The sequence below is a fragment of the Prunus mume genome, linkage group LG5, assembly GCF_029339155.1.
Source record: "Prunus mume cultivar Tortuosa linkage group LG5, ASM2933915v1, whole genome shotgun sequence".
In the NCBI taxonomy this organism is placed as follows: Eukaryota; Viridiplantae; Streptophyta; class Magnoliopsida; order Rosales; family Rosaceae; genus Prunus; species Prunus mume.
In genome coordinates, this window is record NC_142702.1 from 9,786,325 (window position 1) to 9,806,035 (window position 19,711).

At 42.2% G+C, this 19,711-nt stretch overlaps 1 pseudogene; it reads right to left on the minus strand.

Moving 5' to 3' along the window:
* Positions 1–5,409: 5,409 nt before the first annotated feature.
* Positions 5,410–19,711, minus strand: part of LOC148916863 (uncharacterized) — a 38,693-nt pseudogene continuing 24,391 nt past the window's right edge.

Consider the following 19,711-nt stretch of genomic DNA (forward strand, 5'->3'; position numbering starts at 1 on the left):
CCCCCCCCCCAGTTTCTGCATGGCCCTTGTGAGGCATGTGGGAGATGAAAAATATTCTCTCGGCTTTCTCGTGTGAGTTGGACTCCTTTTGCAAATGGGCCTGCCAATCGGAGTAGATTCATGCCCCCCAATTTCTGCATGGCACTTGTGAGGTATGTAGGAGATGAAAAATATTATCTCGGCTTTCTCGTGTGAGTTAGACTCCTTTTTCAAATTAGGCTCCCAATCGGAATAGGCTTGCGATTCCTCCTTGACCTAGGATGCCCAACCTTTATAATTACAAGGCTCCTCTTCATTGTTCTTCAAATTGCAAACTTGTCTTCTTTACTTTCTAGGTTGAGAGAGATCTTGGAGAATTTGTGCTGCTTGTCGAAGAGAGGAGTTTCTGTGCATCCCAAGGTTAGTCAAGCATGTATTTTTTTCCTTCATCTTTTCTTCTTGGCTGCGTCGGCGACGATGGTGGTGCTGCGGTGGTGGCAGCTGTAGCGTCATTTTTTCTTTTTCTTTTTCTTTCGGCTGGCAAGTTGTCATCGTGGGGCATCGGCGGAGAACCAAGAATGATCACATTGTTGGAAAGGCCTTCAATCTCTTCTTTGAATGTAGATTCCTCAACCAAGAGGCTCCAAGTAGAATCCTTCTACCTCACCATACCAAATGGACTAGAGAAGAAGAGAAGACAACTGAGAAGACTTAAATGCTAGACTTCCTCTAGGTTGGTCCGAATTTTTGGCTAAGGAAGATGAGAGGGAGAGAGTCCCACCTACACATCACACCACCATGGAACACCAAAAATCCCCTAACTAGGGTTTGAGTCATCTTTTCCATTTATAGGCAAAAGCACATAAAGAGAGAGAGAGAGAGAGAGAGAGAGAGAGAGAGAGAGAGAGAGAGAGAGATAGAGAGGGACCTCTCATGGCTGGCATGGATAATGGATGGGCATACTTGGGTCTTGTGGATTTTGTGTTGTCATACAACACTTATGATGTTGCCCAAATTTTGGGCCCGATCCAAAAATCAATTGGTCAAAGCAATTGGAGACTTCAAGTTCGTTCGAAGTTTGTGCGAAGTTCGTAGCGTGGTTGGAACATCGCTCCGTTTTAGTGGTTGGATTTCAATAAAAACTTACCACATGAGTCCTCCCACCACATTATGATGATGCCCAAGTTTTGGGACCGATCCGAAATCAATTGGTCAAAGAAATTGGACACTTCAAGTTCGTACCGTGGTTGGAACATTGAATAGTTTTAGTAGTTGAATTTCAATAAAAACTTACCACATGAGTCATCCCACCATATTACGATGTTTCCCAAGTTTTGGGCTCGATCCGAAATAAATTGGCAAAAAAATTGGACACTTCAAGGTCGTTCAAAGTTCGTGCGAAGTTCGTACCGTGGTTGGATTTCAACAAAAAGTTACCACACGAGTCTTCCCACCATATTATAATGTTGCCCATGTTTTCGGCCCCATCCGAAATTAATTGGTCAAAGAAATTGGACACTTCAAGATTGTACGAAGTTTGTGCAAAGTTCATACCATGGTTGGAACGTTGCATAGTTTTAGTGGTTGGATTTCAATCAACTTTACCATATGAGTCCTCCCACCATATTATGACGTTACCCAAGTTTTGGGCCCGATCCAAAATCAATTGGTCAAAGAAATTGGACACTTGAAGTTCGTATTGTGGTTGGAACATTGCATAGTTTTATGGTTGAATTTCACTAAAAACTTACGACATGAGTCCTCCCACCATATTATGATGTTCCCCAAGTTTTGGGCACAATTCGAAATAAATTGGTTAAAGAAATTGGACACTTCAAGTTCGTACCTTGGTTGGAACATTGCAGAGTTTTAGTAGTTGAATTTCAATAAAAACTTACTATTTACACCATAATCAACCGAGTATATCCGGCCCCAAAATGACTAACACTAATGCAAACACGTCTTCTTCCCTGCCGAAGGAAGACACTCTTCCGAGGTAATAGATATCTGTCGAAGCTCCCGACTGCCAAAGCTCCCAATTGCCTCCAAGACACGTGTTATCACCAGAGCGACTTGCACAAAGTCCCACATCGAAACTTTGTGCAAACCTCCCACTTTCACTTCCCTATAAATAGGGAACAGTACCCAAGTAAAAAGGGTAACTTCTCTCTCACTTTTACTATTACTCTGCGAATTTTACCACTCATAGCTGACTTAAGCATCGGAGAGCCTTTCGCCGGCACCACACCGGTGCAAGCTTGACAACTGCTTCTCCTACTTTGTCTTTTGCAGGCTCTTCCCTTGTTGAAGGTCCTCACCTTCTCCTCTACTGAAGACTATTCACTTCTCTCTAAGTTGACCTCCCAAAAAGAGCATCAACAGTTTGGCGCCATCTGTGGAAACGACTTCAATCCCATCTGGCTCCTTCTCTCATCAAGCCTCGTTGCCTCTTCTTCACCCCACATTCTGCTATGCCTACCGAGGATAGCCGAAACTCAACACCATACCCCTGGGTACCTCCCAAAGGAAACCTTCAGCAGATGCCAATCTCTAGGTAGAAGTAGAGCTCCTCCATGCCAGCGTTGCCAAGATGTTCGAGAAGTACGAACATCTTCATACAAAGAATGTTGCTGGAACATGACTATTGTACACCAAGCGTAATCGAGAGGACTCAGGCCCAAGGCTCCCAACATGACTTTACCCAGGATGCTGAGCATACCCGGCCAAACCAGCCAGTGCACTCCCACCATAGTGTCTCACCAGTCTAGGCTCAAGAAGGGTAAAGGCCTCACCCATCCGGGGCGACCAAGTTGCGGCTCCTTCACATCTCCCCACCAAGGACCGCCCCATGAACTGTCAAGATCTATAGAGATTGCAGGACCGTCTCTTAGACTGCCGATGCACCCTATTCTTATCCTGTTAATCTCAGGCCCCAAGGGTGACAGACTGGCCCCACTGAAGCCTACCCACCTACTTGCCGGAGAAGGTGCGGGGACTCGGACAATTGGGAAAATTATCATTGAAGATTGGGAAAATTATCACACCGAGGCGTATGAAGAGTGGGAACCTTACTTAGCCCCTACTCACCCACACCCTGGCCTTCAAAGACTCGACACTCTCCCTCATGCCGACCCGACCATGAAGCTTTTCTTCGAGCGTGAGAGTGAGTAGCACCGCAGCTACCACTCTTCCGGGCGGCCATGACTCGGGCTCTTTACTGAGCGTATCCTCAATTATCACCAGAGAAGGAAATTCAGCCCCTTCAGACGCCTTCTACACCAGACAGAGGACCCTCTCACCCATATCCACTCCTTCCATGCCTCGGATGCAAGGGCCTTAGTGACGAAGGCATGTACCTCCTTTTCCCTTCCACCCTTAGTAGTGCGGCCCTGACTGGTTCGCAGGCTGAACCCCGCACTATCAACACATTTGACACCAGACCTTCTGGACCATTTCATGATCGGGTGATCACCACTCCACAGACGACTTGTACATGCTTCGGCAGGTGAGGATGAACCCTTTGGGAGTATGCAGCCTAGTTTCGCCATGAGTACTCTCGCTGCGTAGAGACCGATGATCGCGCCGCTTCGGTGCTTTCAAGAGTGACCTCTGCGAGTCCAACTTCCAAGACTGGTCCACAAAGAACCCTTCGAACACATATGCCGAGCTCATGAAGTAGGTAACACTCACACCAAGGCAGTACTTCAATTCCAAGCGTGGCCCAACCACCCTGCACTAACACTTTTGCTAATCCTCTATCTGCTTTAGTACCCACCCCAAACCCACCTCAACATTCGGCTCCCACACCAAGTAGCTAGATTACCCAGCACCCTAAAAGGAAGGATAGCTACCAGCATACCTTCAGCAACAACAAGTGTGGCAAATATGGCAACCACCACCAGCCAAATGGAAGCAACCCTCCCAGGACAAGTGATTAGGCCCCACTCTCCTTCACACCCAGGCCTAGGTTCGAGGTCTTCACCACCCTGAACACTACTTATGAGAATGTCCTAGTGCACAAGGCACCCATGATACCCAAGCCTCCCCCTAGGAGACCGACCAACAAGCCTATGCCAAACACAGGTGTCTTCTGCCATTTCCATCGCGCCACGATACCAATTCTTGTGTTGCCTTGCGCAACATCATTGAAGGACTTATTGGTGAGGGGAAGTTGGATAAATATGTGCACAACCTCCCACCCCTACCTAACCCTCACCAAAGGCAGATCAACATGATCTCCACCATCAGCGGTGGCCCCACGTTAGCTGGAACCTCCAACCACTCCGTCAAACACTATGTCTGTTCTTCCTATACGCACTGTGTCTTCAAGATCGAGCACTGACGCCTTTGCCTAAGACACAAAAATCAGGCTGGGCCCCCATCACCTTCTGTGAAGAGGAAGAACATGGTGTTATTCTCCCACATGACGACCCAATCATCATTCGTGCAGACATTTCTAACTTTGATGTTGGACGTATTCTAGTGGACAATGGCAGCTCGATCAGTGTGATGTTTGCTCGATGCTTTTAATGAGCTCCAAGTCCTCTGCTCACTTGCTAGACGGAAGCATCACACCCCTTGTGAGCTTCTCTGGTGATGTTGTCCAGCCCATTGGCAGATCCACCTCCCTATCTCTATTGGTTCAAGACTTAGCGGCAACATACTACTCCCTTCTTTATCGTCGACCCCCACACCACAATATCATCCTTGGGCGCCAAATTGGTGCAAGTGAAGGATTTCATTTCCACACATATGTTATTGCTAAAGTTCCCCACCCCCCATGGCACGGGCATGGTGCGTGGCAACCAACTTGGAGCCCGGTTGTTATGATTCAGCAATCAAATACACCAATCGCCAACATAGGGTGAGGCCCTCGCAGGAACCAAGGCTCCGGTGGCACTGAGCGACCAAGACCCGGGAGGAATCTATCACCCAACAGGCCGAACTTGTGGAAGAACTTGAGCTGGTTACTCTCCATGATGACATCCCGGATCAAGTAGTCCGAAGCCATGCTGGTACACATCTAAATATCAACACGCACCCCTCCAGAGGATATCTAACCACATCAGCAAAGACTGGTGACCTCAAGCCCACCGAAGGGGGAACATTAAACTCTGTCCGAAACTCTACCAGTTTCACCTCTATAAGTATATTATGCCTCAATAAAGGGACACCAACACGGATATCCACCCCCTCTGAAGCTGAAGCCACGGTTACACCCACAGATCTTGACGGTGATGCCTGATTACTTGAGCCCACCTCTGATGTATAAGGCAAGGCTTGAACCTGATCAGCCACAATCTCTAACACTTTGTAATTCCTCTGCATCTCCCTATATGCCTCTGACCCAGAGTCTATTGATGGCTCACCCCTCTCACCCTCGGGCACTACCATCCTACTTTCTATAATACCTTCTACCACAACCTTTGTCTAGGAACTCTCATCTTCATAACAAACATATTGGCTGGGCTCTTCACTTTTAGTATCTTCCCCACCAAAGGTAGGGGGGTCATGACTTTCTCTATCAGAACTTTCAGACACCTATAATATCCAAAAACAAGGAAAAGGAACTAATGCACATGCAAGAAGGATAGAAGCATACATTCAACAAGTTCATATCAATGTTCAAGGTGTTCATCATGTTCATACTCATATTCAAGGTGTTCATCCTAGTCTTCAACATGTTCATGCAAAAACAGACATTTCAATTCGAAAATTCAAGGGAAATGAGGTCTAAACTTGTTTGCACCATCACGCTAAGATGCCGGAAATCACCTTGGCCACAGCACCACCATGAGGTATCTTGCCGGAAATCTCCTTTTCTCCTTCTCACTTTCTAGAAATTTATCTCAAGACTCAAGTATGTTTGCCTTCTCCACCTAGAGCCCCTATTTATAAAGCACCAATGGTACCAATGCCTCGGTTCACGAGAAAACCCTAGCACCCATTCATATTCCCTCCCAAATCCCTTGTACCTGCTCAACAATTTGAAATTCAAATTTCAAATTAAAAACAAAAAACAAAACCAAAAAACAAAGAGAAGGGAATTCAAATGGACCTTGACGAACGGCAAAGCCCATGTAGAAGGAAATGGGGGACTAACAAAAAATTCTTACCTTGCCCAAGCTTTGCTGACCCAGCTCCAAGAATTGACAAACCCAAGCCCTTGATGAAACTTGATTGAGCCGGCTCCAAGGTTTGACAAAAGCCCAAGGGCTCAGGTTCTCTTGCTCGACTCTCACCTTGCAGCCTAGCTCCAATTCTCCTTCCAAGCCCTGCTCAAAGACAAAACAACCAAGGCACACATCAGGTTCAACACACCAAAACTCATACTGGCCTTGCCGAACGGCAAGGCCCATGTATAACTAAATGGGGGCTCACAAAAACGTGTTCTCACCAAAGGCCCACTCGCGGGTCACTCACGGAACACCTTGTTGAACGACAAGGGCCGTGCAACTCGAATATCTAGACCAGGGCTCGGAACACGAAAATAGCAGCTTACAATATCTGCACCACCATTGTCGACAACTCGAATATCCAGACCACCCAACTCTGGAGCTCCAAAATGACTTCAAATCACCCTTGCCGTTCGGCAAGGGCTGTGAAACATGCGGAGGAGACTCGAGTTCACAGCGGACCCTTTCTAGCCGAAGCCGTCAATATGCTCAAGCTAAACCAAGACGCAACAAAGAGACTCGAATTCACAAGGAGAAAGACTTGCCGAATAGTAGGTTTAATAGATAGCGACACTGCACCTTCAAAACCCTAGCTTCCACCTTGCCAAAGCCCAATCTCACCCCAGCCCATGGCCTCTGAAACACATAAAGCCTGAGCCAAGCCCCGCACCCTCTTGGCCCTTAACCACAGCCTATACCAAAGGCCCTTACGAGTACCACTTGGGCCTGCTTGCCGAACGGTAAGCATCGGGCCAAAACAAATCGAGGCCCTACGCAATTCTTCTCCTTTAAAAACAAAAAAACAAAAAACAAAAAAAAGTGGAGCACCTTGCTGAATGGCAAGGGCCATGGAAAAAGAATGAAGTTCTCACAAAATGCTCCCTAAGGCTCCCTTGTCGAAGCTTCGAGGCTCACACATCTTTTACCATACATTCCAAGTGTTCACGCAACTTCTAGCTTGCCAACTTGGAGGACTAGGGAATGCCCTATGGCTCCCACTGAATCTGGAACGCTCGGTCACGATTACACAAAAAACTCACAAGCTTCCAACCTGAAGTTATTCCTTGACCGCGAACTTGGGGGACTACTGTTTACATCATAATCAACCGAGCATATCCAGCCCAAAACGACTAACACTAAGGCAGACACGCCTTCTTCCCCGCCGAAGGAAGACACTCTTCCGAGGTACCAAACATCTACTGAAGCTCCCAATTACCAAACCTAATGTCCAAGATACGTGTCACCACCAGAGCGACTTGCATAAAGTCCCACATTGAAACTTTGTGCAAACCTCCCACTTTCACTTTCTTATAAATAGGGAACAGTACCCAAGTAAAAAGGGTAACTTCCCTCTCACTTATACTGTTACTCTGCCAATTTTACCACTCATTGCTGACTTAAGCATCGGAGAGCCTTCAGGCGGCACCACATAAGTGCTCGAAGCTTGACAACTGCTTCTTCTACTTTGTCTTCTGCAGGCTCTTCCCTTGATGAAGGTTCTCACCTTCTCCCCTGCTGAAGACTATTCACTTTTCTCTAAGTTGACCCCCCAAAAAGAGTATCAACATTTACCACATGAGTCATCCCGCCATATTACAATGTTTCCCAAGTTTTCGGCTCGATCTGAAATCAATTGGCAAAAGAAATTGGACACTTCAAGTTCATATGAAGTTCGTGCGAAGTTTGTATTGTGGTTCCAACATTGCATAGTTTTAGTGGTTGGATTTCATTAAAAACTTACCACATGAGTCCTCCCACTATATTATAATGTTACCCAAATTTTGGGCCCAATCTGAAATCAATTGGTCAAAGAAATTGGACACTTCAAGGTCGTTCGAAGTTCGTGCGAAGTTCGTATCGTGGTTGGAACATTCATAGTTTTAGTGGTTGGTTTTCTTCAAAAACTTACCACATGAGTCCTTCCACAATATTATGACGTTGCCCAAGTTTTGGGACCTTTCCAAAATCAATTGGTCAAATAAATTGGACACTTCAAGTTCATACGAAGTTCGTACCATGGTTGGAACATTGCATAGTTTTAGTGGTTGGATTTCAATAAAAATTTACCACACGAGTCCTCCCACCATATTATAATGTTGCCCAAGTTTTGGGCTCGATCCGAAATCAATTGGTCAAGGAAATTGGACACTTCAAGATCGTACGAAGTTCAAGCCAAGTTCATACCATGGTTGGAACATTGCATAGTTTTAGTGGTTGGATTTCAATAAACCCTTACCACATGAGTCTTTCCACCATATTATGATGGTGCCCAAGTTTTGGGCCCAATCCAGAATCAATTGGTCAAAGAAATTGGACACTTCAAGGTTATACGAAGTTCGTACCGTGGTTGGAACACTGCATAGTTTTAGTTGTTGGATTTCAATAAGAACTTACCACATGAGTCTTCCCAACATATTATGATGTTACCCAAGTTTTGAGACCTTTCTGAAATCAATTGGTCAAATAAATTGGACACTTCAAGTTCATACGAAGTTCATCCCGTGGTTAGAACATTGCATAGTTTTAGTGGTTGGATTTCAATAAAAATTTACCACACGAGTCCTCCCACCATATTATAATGTTCCCTAAGTTTTGGGCTCAATCCGAGATCAATTGGTCAAGGAAATTGGACACTTTAAGATCGTACGAAGTTCGTGCCAAGTTCGTACCATGGTTGATAAACCCTTACCACATGAGTCCTCCCACCATATTATGATAGTGCCCAAGTTTTGGGCCCGATCCAAAATCAATTGGTCAAAGAAATTGGACACTTCAAGGTCATACGAAGTTTGTACCGTGGTGGGAACATTACATAGTTTTAGCTGTTGGATTTCAATAACAACTTACCACATGAGTCCTCCCAACCATATTATGATGTTGCCTAAGTTTTGGGACATTTCCTAAATCAATTGGTCAAATAAATTGGACACTTCAAGTTCATACGAAGTTCGTCCCGTGGTTGGAACATTGCATAGTTTTAGTGGTTGGATTTCAATAAACATTTACCACACGAGTCTTCCCACCATATTATACTGTTGCCCAAGTTTTGGGCTCAATCCGAAATCAATTGGTCAAGGAAATTGGACACTTTAAGATCGTATGAAGTTCGTGCCAAGGTCGTACCTGTTCACCCTTTTTATGTTTGTTCCTGTGATGGCAGGGTAAAGTTCCCCATTGCCTTGAAAACCATTGATTGGTCAACAAGTCAACTTTCTTTGTGCAAGCGTGCCACTGCTAGCAATAAAAAGTCCTAGCAGACTTTAAAATAGATGACTTGCGCCCCAAGTTATTGATTTCTAAACAAACGATTGTGAATTTGTGTGAGGAATATCTCTCAAGTAAGCTCTTTTCAGGCGGAACTGCCTCTTACAAAACTCAATAGGAAAAAACCAACTCTAGAAAAACAAAAGAAGGTTTGGACTTCCATTTCTGCTTGGATAGAAGCTTCGATCCAGTGGTATACTGTGGACTAGATCAACAATTTCAATGCTAAGCTTCAGCTATAAATCGATACCAACGTTCGAGTTTGGCAGAGCTTTAATCTATTTCAAGCCCTGGAAGGCTTTTTGAATGGGCGAGTGCGGCCTCTTCAGTATAAAAGGGGCTTTTTGAATGGGTAGAATTTCTCTAAGTCTGAAACTAGCAGTTTTGATTTGTAGCTGGCTTCTTTCTTGTGGCTCAATGAGCTTTTGGTTGCTTCAGGTTATTTAAAGGTTCTTTGAGATTAAGTGATCATTTTGAGTTTTTGCCTTTGATTGATTTTTTTGGTTGTTCTTTGCTCTGTTCACCCTATCTTATATTTATAAGAAATGTTTTGGAGTGGGTTTCTAATTCTTTTAATAATGGGCAGCAAAAATTCTCAAAATATCTTTTGTTTTTAAATGCAAAGAAAGAGGGAAGTTATCTATTTCTGGCAGAAAAACCGTCAATAGTTAGTTCTAAGGCAATCACTTCCCTGTTTTTCTTGAAAGGAAACCTAACCTCTCTCCAATTTTAACTGCTTCTTTGTAAGAGCTCAAATTGTGATGGTTAGTTTGATTTTCCAGATGAACAACTCCCTGCTTCTTACTTATCTTTTTAGAAAATACAGCCTGCTTATCCTTTGGAAATGGTACCTACTCTGGAGCAGAATTTTTCTGAATATAAAAAAGGGACTTTGATCTCCTTTTGACTAAAAAAGGCATGTTTCCATTAATTCCCATCGACTCAGTCGATATTGCTAACTTTTTAAAGTTTTTAGGTAGTCACGTGGGTTTGTCTCCAATTTTAGGCCTTTCTTCTCTTTTAATCATGCCAAGCCCAGGTTGAGTTTTTGGAGTTATGGGTTCATTTTCCTTCTTTTTCAAAGCCCACTGTCATTGTCGTGTTTTGACAGATTTTGGACTGGGCTTTCTTGGTTTTTAGGTCATTGATTCCTGTTTATTTGCAAAGTCCAGACTGCTTGGGTCCTGTGGTTTGTTTTCGCTAATCTGGGCTTTTAGCATTGGGTTGGGTGTGCAGAATTTTGGCCCAAACAGTACCATGGTTGGAACATTGCATAGTTTTAGTGGTTGGATTTCAATAAACCTTTACCACTTGAGTCCTCCTACCATATTATGATGGTGCCCAAGTTTTGGGCCCGATCCGAAATCAATTGGTCAAAGAAATTGGACACTTCAAGGTCATATGAAGTTCGTACCGTGGTTGGAACATTGCATAGTTTTAGTTGTTGGATTTCAATAAAAACTTACCGCATAAGTCCTCCCACCATATTATGATGTTGCCCGAGTTTTGGGACCTTTCCGAAATCAATTGGTCCAATAAATTCGATGCCGTCACTTCCAAACTCTTCCTCACTCTCTCCTAGGGCCACCTGTTCTCTTCGTCCAGAAATCGGTAATTGACGGCAAGATCGAAGGGAAAATCGGTAGAAATTGCCACTCTCGCTGGTAACATTTTCAGTGCCTAAAAATTGGAAGTGTCCCATTTCTTTGACCAATCGATATCGGATACAACCCAAAACTTGGTGACCATTGAGTGAAATCCAATCGCTAAAACTATGCAATACACCAACTACCCCATTTACAGAACGAACTTCACACGAACTTGAAACGTCTAATTTCTTTGACCTATTGATTTTGAATCGAGCCCAAAATTTGGGCTACATCATAATACGGTGGGAGGAGTCATTTGGTTAGTTTTGATTGAAATCCAATCACTAAACTATGCTATACACCAACTACTGTATTTATGGAACGAACTTTGTACGAACTTGAAGTGTCCAATTTCTTTGGCCAATTAATGTCAGATTGATCCCAAAACTTGGGCAACATCATAATATGCTGAGAGGAGTCATTTCGTGACTTTTGAGTGAAATCCAATCGCTAAAACTCTGTAATACACAACCACACCATTTACGGAACGAACTTCGGACGAACTTGAAATGTCCAATTTCTTTGACCTATTGATTTTGGATCAAGACCAAAACTTGGGCAACATTATAATATCGTGGGAGGAGTGAATTGGTGAGTTTTGAATGAAATCCAATCGCTAAAACTATGCAATACACCAACCACTCCATTTACGGAACGAACTTCGTACAAACTTGAAGTGTCCAATTTTTTTGGCCAATCGATATCGGATAATGCCCAAAACTTGGGCAACATCATAATATGGTGAGAGTAGTCATTTGGTGACCTTTGAGTGAAATCCAATCGCTAAAACTCTGTAATACACCAACCACTCCATTTATGGAATGAAATTTGCGCGAACTTGAAGTGTCCAATTTCTTTGACCTATTGATTTTGGATCAAACCCAAAACTTAGGCAACATCATAATATGGTGGGAGGAGTGAATTGGTGAGTTTTGAGTGAAATCCAATCGCTAAAACAATGCAATACGTCAATCACTCCATTTACGGAATGAACTTGAAATTTCCAATTTCTTTGTCCAATCGATATCGGATAAGGCCTAAAACTTGGGCAACATCATAATATGGTGAGTGGAGTCATTTGATGACCTTTGAGTGAAATCCAATCGCTAAAACTATGCAATACACCAACCACCCCATTTATGGACCGAACTTCACACGAACATGAAATGTCCAATTTCTTTGACCTGTTGATTTTGGATCGAGCCCAAAACTTGAGCAACATCATAATATGGTGTTTGGAGTCATTTGGTTGGTTTTGAGTGAAATCCAATCACTAAACTATGATATACACCAACCGCTCTACTTATGGAATGAACTTCGTACGAACTTGAAGTGTCCAATTTATTTCGCCAATCAATGTCAGATTGAACCCAAAACCTGGGCAACATCATAATATGCTGGGATGAGTCATTTGGTGAGTTTTGAGAGAAATCGAATCGCTAAAACTATGTAATACACCAATTACTCCATTTACGGAATGAACTTCGTACAAACTTCAAATGTCCAATTTCTTTGACCTATTGATTTTGGATCGAGCCCAAAACTTAGGCAACATCATAATCTGGTGGGAGGAGTGAATTGGTGAGTTTTGAGTGAAATCCAATGGCTCAAACTATGCAACATGCCAACCACTCCATTTGCGGAACGAACTTCGTACAAACTTGAAGTGTCCAATTTCTTTGGCCAATTGATGTCAGATTGATCCCAAAACTTGGGCTACATCATAATATGCTGGGAGGAGTCATTTCGTGAGTTTTGAGTGGAAAAATCCAATCGTTCAAACTCTGCAATATGCCAACCACTCCATTTGTGAAACGAACTTCGTACGAACTTGAAGTGTCCAATTTCTTTGGCCAATCGAAATCGGATAAAGCCCAAAACTTGGGCAACATCATAATATGGTGAAAGGAGTCATTTGGTGACCTTTGAGTGAAATCCAATCGCTAAAACTATGCAATACACCAACCATTCCATTTACAGAACAAACTTCATACGAACTTGAAGTGTCCAATTTCCTTGGCCAATCGATATCGGATTGATCACAAAACTTGGGCAGCATCATAATATGGTGGGAGGAGTGATTTGGTGAGTTTTGAGTGAAATCCAATCACTAAAACTATGCAATACACCAGCTACTCTATTTACGGAACGAACTTTGCACGAACTTGAGATGTCCAATTTCTTTGACCTATTGATTTTGGATAGAGCCCAAAACTTGGGAAACATATAATATGGTTGGAGGAGTGATTTGATGAGTTTTGAGTGAAATTCAGCCACTAAAAATATGCAATACACCAATTACTCCATTTATGGAACGAACTTCGTACGAACTTGAAATGCATGGTCTCTTTGACCGATTGATTTCGGATGGAACCCAAAGCTTGGGCAAAATCATAATATGGTGGGAGGACTGAACTCGTGAGTTTTGAGTGAAATCCAATCACAAAAACTATGCAACACACCAACCACTCCATTTACGGAATGAACTTTGTGCAAACTTGAAGTGTCCAATTTATTTGGCAAATCGATATCGAATTAAGCCCAAAACTTGGGCAACATCATAATATGGTGGGAGGAGTCATTTGGGTTTTGAGCCAAAATCCAGTCGCTAAAAATTTGCAACACACCAACCACTCCATTTACAAAATGAACTTTGTACGAACTTGACGTCTCTAATTTCTTTGGCCTATCAATATCGGATTGAGACCAAAACTTGGGCAACATCATAATATGGTTAGAGGAGTCATTTGATGACCTTTGAGTGAAATCCAGTAGCTAAAACTATGCAATACACCAACCATTCCATTTAGAGAATGAACTTCGTACGAACTTGAACTGTCCAATTTCCTTGGCCAATCGATATCGGATGGAGCCCAAAACTTGGGCAACACCATAATATGGTGGGAGGGGTGAATTGGTGAGTTTTGAGTGAAATTGAATCACTAAAACTATGCAATACACCAATCACTCCATTCACAGAACGAACTTCATGCGAACATCAAGTGTCGAATTTCTTTGGCCAATCGATATTGGATTGAGCCCAAAACTTGGGCAACATCATAATATTATGGGAGGATTCATTTGGTGAGTCTTGAGTGAAATTCAATCGCTAAAACTATGCAATACACCAACCACTCCATTTAAGGGGAAAACTTCACACAAATTGTCCAATTTCTTTGGCCAATTGATATAGGATTGAGCCCAAAACTTAGGCAACATCATAATATGGCATCACACCAAAGGTGAAGAAGCAGATTTAACATTTATAAGAACATATAGGAAGAAAAACGAGATCCAGACTCAGATTGGCTTTTGGCATCACACCAAAGGTGTCCAGTAGAGAAACTAGAAAGACTACACTAAAAAGGCAATGATGAAGGAGAGAGAAGAAAGAGAGAGTTTGAGAGGGACTGAAAAAGAATGAGAGGGAGAGGGGACTGAAAAAATTGAGAGGGATATGGAAGTTAGGGCGAGAGTTTGAGAGGGACTGAAAAAATTGAGAGGGAGATGAATGTTAGGGTGAGAGTTTGAGAGGGAGAACGTGAAAATTTTTGGACTAGCGTTGACTACCTTTTAGGCATCAGCGGCTTTTTATAAATTTTTTTAAAAAATGTCCCCCTTAAATAAAATAGGCAAATCGCTTTAGGCATCTATGGTTACAAGAGATGATGCTAAAGGGGAATCAAAGGCATCGTCATAAAAAACCAAAAATTTATACTAATGTCTTTGTATTTGTTTAGCATCATTATTTATAAAATCGATGCCTAATGTACTAAGCATCGATTTTCCATTTCATCAAGGCCTATGTAGTGTTGCTAAAAGTGAAATTTGGCATAGTGAATTGTTAAAACTGTGATATATGCCAACCACTCCATTTATGGAACGAACTTCGTACGAACTTGAAGTGTCCCTTTTCTTTGACCAATCGATATCGGATAAAGCCCAAAACTTGGGCAACATCATAATATGGTGAGAGGAGTCATTTGTTGACTTTTGAGTGAAATCGAATAGCCAATGCAATACACCAACCACTCCATTTAAGGAACGAACTTCATACGTACTTGAAGTGTCCAATTTCTTTGACCTATTGATTTCGGACTGAACCAAAAAGTTGGACAACAACATAATATTGAGTGAGGAGTGAATTGGTGAGTTTTGAGTGAAATCCAGTCGCTAAAACTATGCAATAGACCACCCCATCCACGAAACAAACTTCGTACGAAATTGAAGTGTCTAATTTCTTTGGCCAATCAATACTAGATTGAGCCCAAAACTTGAGCAACATCATAATACGGTGGAAGGAGTCATTTGGTGGCTTTTGAGTAAAATTCAATCGCAAAAACTATGCAATACACCAACAACTCCATTTATGTAAAAAAACTTCATACAAACTTGAAGTGTCCAATTTCTTTGGCCATTCAATGTTGGATTGAGCCCAAAACTTGGAAAACATCGTAATATGGTGGCTTTTGAGTGAAATCCAATTGCGAAAACTATGCATTACACCAACCACTCTATTTACGTAATGAACTCGTACGTACTTGCAGTGTCCAATTTCTTTGGCCAATCAATATCGGATTGAGCCCAAAACTTGGGCAACATCATCATATGGTGGGAGGAGTGAATTGGTGAGTTTCTTGTGAAATCCAATCGCTAAAACTATGCAATACACCAATCACTCCCTTTACGGAACGAACTTCGAACGAAGTTGAAGTGTCAAATTTCTTAGGCCAATCAATATTGGATTTAGCCCAAAACTTGGGAAACATTGTAATATGGTGGGATGAGTCATTTAGTGGCTTTTGAGTGAAATCCAATCGCAAAAACTATGCAATACAACAACCACTCCATATACGGAATGAACTTCGTACGAAATTGAAGTGTCCAATTGCTTTGGCCAATCAATATCGGATTGAGCCCAAAACTTGGAAAACATCGTAATATGGTGGGAGGAGTCATTTGGTGGCTTTTGAGTGAAATCCAATCGCGAAAACTATGCACTACACCAACCACTCCATTAACGGAATGAACTTCAAGTTTTCTGGCTCAATCCACCAAATGAATCCTCCCAGCATATTATGATGTTGCCTAAGTTTTGTGCTCAATGCTATATTGATTGGCCAAAGAAATTGGACAATTCGTGCTAAGTTTGCCCTGTAAATGGAGTGGTTGGTGTATTGCATAGTTTTAGCGATTAGATTTCACTCAAACCTCACCAAATGAATCCTCCCATAATATTATGATGTTGCCCAAGTTTTGGGCTCAATCCAATATCAATTGGACAAAGAAATTAGACACTTGATGTTCATATCGTTCTGTGAATGGAGTGATTGGTGTATTGCATAGTTTTAGTGATTCGATTTCACTCAAAACTCACCAATTCACCCCTCCCACCATATAACGATGCTGCCCATATTTTGGGCTCAATCCGATGTCGATTGGTCAAAGAAATTGGACACTTCAAATACGTACGAAGTTCGTTCTCTAAATGGAGTAGTTGGTGTATTGCATTGCAATAGCGACTGGATTTCACTCAAAACTAATCAAATGAATCCTCCTACCATATTATGATGTTGCCCAAGTTTTGGGCTCAATCCGAATTTGTTTGGCCAAAGAAATTGGACACTTCAAGTTCGTACGAAGTTCATTCCCTAAATGGAGTGGTTGGTGTATTGCATAGCTTTCGAGATTGGATTTCACTCAAAACTCACCAATTCATGACTCCCATAATATTATATGATTTTGGCAAGTTTTGGGCTCAGTCCGATATCGATTGGCCAAAGAAGTTGGACACTTCATGTTCGTGCGAAGTTCGTTCTGTAAATGGAGTGGTTGGTGTATTGCACAGTTTTAGTGATTGGATTTCACTGAAAACTCACCTAATGTATCCTCCCACCATATTATGATGTTGCCCAAGTTTTGGGGTCAATCCAATATCGATTGGCCAAAGTAATTGGAAACTTCAAGTTCGTACGAAGTTCATTGTCTAAATGGAGTGGTTGGTGTATTGCATAATTTTAGCAATTGGATTTCACTCAAAACTGACCAAATGAACCCTCCCACCATGTTATGATGTTGCCCAAGTTTTGGGTGCAATCTGATATCGATTGGCCAAAGAAATTGTACAATTTAAGTTCGTGCGAAGTTCGTTCTGTAAATGGAGTGGTTGGTGTATTGCATAGTTTTAACGATTGGATTTCCCTCAAAACTCAAGAAATGACTCCTCCCACCATATTATGATGTTGACCAAGTTTTGGGCTCAATCCGATATTGATTAAATCATGAAATTGGACAGTACAAGTTCGTTCGAAGTTCGTTCCGTAAATGGAGGGGTTGGTGTATTGCGTAGTTTTAGCCACTAGATTTCACTCTAAGACTCGTGGGGCAAATATGCTAGAAAACTTAAGGTATTTAATATTGTATAAAATAATGCAAGATAAAGATAAATAAACATAATAAAATAAAATAAAATAAGTTAAAGATTTATAAGCTCCGAACACCCTTGTATCGAACTCACGTAAAGTTCATAAATAAATATATATTTATATATATCAGTAACTTGATTAGAATCTATATATATTTCCATCTATCGCGTGTAAAACAAATGTGACGCTTAAGAAAATAATGGTAACTCTATAAAATCCTCAATTTAGCTTAAAAGCATCTCATAACTTAAATTCTCTCCACCTAGGCGTACCCCCATTTCTAATCCATGAATTCCTTTAATGCCGTCAATTCCAATAATAATCCGTCAATTCCAATGTTAGTCCGTCAATTCCATCCTCGCAGGTCTCGGAACCATAAAGTTAACCGAGCCGCATTCCTCGCAGGTCTCAGAGATAACACTTCAATCTGAGCCGCAATCTTCGTAGGTCTCGGAGACACCAAGTCCATCCGAGCCGCATTCCTTGCAGGCCTCAGAGGACCATTAGTCAGCCTGAGCCGCAATCTTCGCACCACACGGCTCAGGCGTCCCCGAACTCGTGGCGTTATCATCAATAACAAATTGTCTCAAGGAAACTGGGGGGTACCCTCGCGGTGGGTTTGAAAACTATAACCCGTCATTTATATAAACTTTCAATAAATTGGTTCTCAATTAAACTTAAAATATATACATATATATACCAAATTCTGATAAAAACCAAAAGCTATAATTCTTCCTTTTCAACCACTGAATATATGTATCAAATACTTAGCTAGTTTGTTAACCATATCGATCTTTGATTAGCATGTCATTCCAATATTATATTTATAATCTTACAACACAATTAACCATATGCCTATATATGAACAGGTGATAAAATCATGAAATTAAATCCATAACTAAACCAAATGAACACTCACATGCACATGAGCTTTCTAAAAGCTCAAACATATCCTGTGGAGCTCATCCTCATTATTTAATCCAAAGTCCTGGCCCTAGGCTCCTAGAAGTGCGTGCATTGTATTTGAAGTCATTCTCAAGCCTATGTAAGCCTTTCCAATGACTAGAATGGTCTAGAAGTGCCTGAGGACTCAAAAATCGATAAGTCCCAAAAAGTCAACCCGGGACCCCGTGTGGTCCACGACCTCAAAATTCCAATCCAAGAGTTCCTAGAGGTCTTAACATGCCTAGGACACATGTCTCGAGAGTTTGGTCTCAATCGGACAGTCGGATTGATCATGATCACACGATCAGACAGTTCACAACCTAACCCTAGGGTGGGCATTTTTGGAGTATCCGGGTCTCATTTTACGATCCGTCGAGTCCTATACGATCCTGGAATTTCTTAGGTCAACAAATACGAAAATAACTATGATCCAACGGTTCAAATGTATCGAACCCGAAAATCGTATGATATGCGAGATCCGATCGGGGTTCAAACGTTGTCCAAATTGAGATCTGTGAATTCCTACATGCTCGTGACAAAACGAGGGTCATTCTAGGACTAGAGTGAACTCACCAGGCTGCCCACGTGCTGCCACACGCGCCAGCAACGCGTGGGTGGCTTGACCAAATTTCGGCAACCGCTGGAAACCCAGCTTCCTATTCTAGGTAAAACACCCTATTTGGAATCACTTTTGTTCTTGGACCTACCCTAAAAAGTGGCCGGAAGTGGCCGGAATGGCGATCCCAAAATCGGTTGAAACCCACTTCGAAAATCGAACTACCTAGGCTCAAAATTGATAAATTTCTACCCAACCATCAGCTATATCATGAAAAATAGGTGAGAAATCATACCTCACTCGCATGAAACGGTGGCCGGAGGAGGTAGAACGAGCTATTGAAAGTTTACAAAAAATATCCATAACCGCCTGTTTCTTGGCTGTTTCGCGATTACGGCGGATCGACGTGGAGAAGGGCCGAGATTGGAGGAGGGAAGTGTGATGGTTCCAACGGGACCGGTCTTGTTTGAATTGGTGGTCGGAGTTGAGAGAAATCACCTCTTGAAATCGACTGCTCCCGCTCCCCATAATGCAGAAATTCTGGGTTTAAAAAAAACTGAACTTCGAAATATTTACGGTTATGCCACTAAACTTATTTTGATCGCCATTTCTTTGTTACAACTCCGATTCGAGTCCATTACATGTCTACGGACTCGTTCCTTCCCGAGCTTAAAATGACCTTTTTGCCCCTTTTTAATATTAAATAATATTTTAATT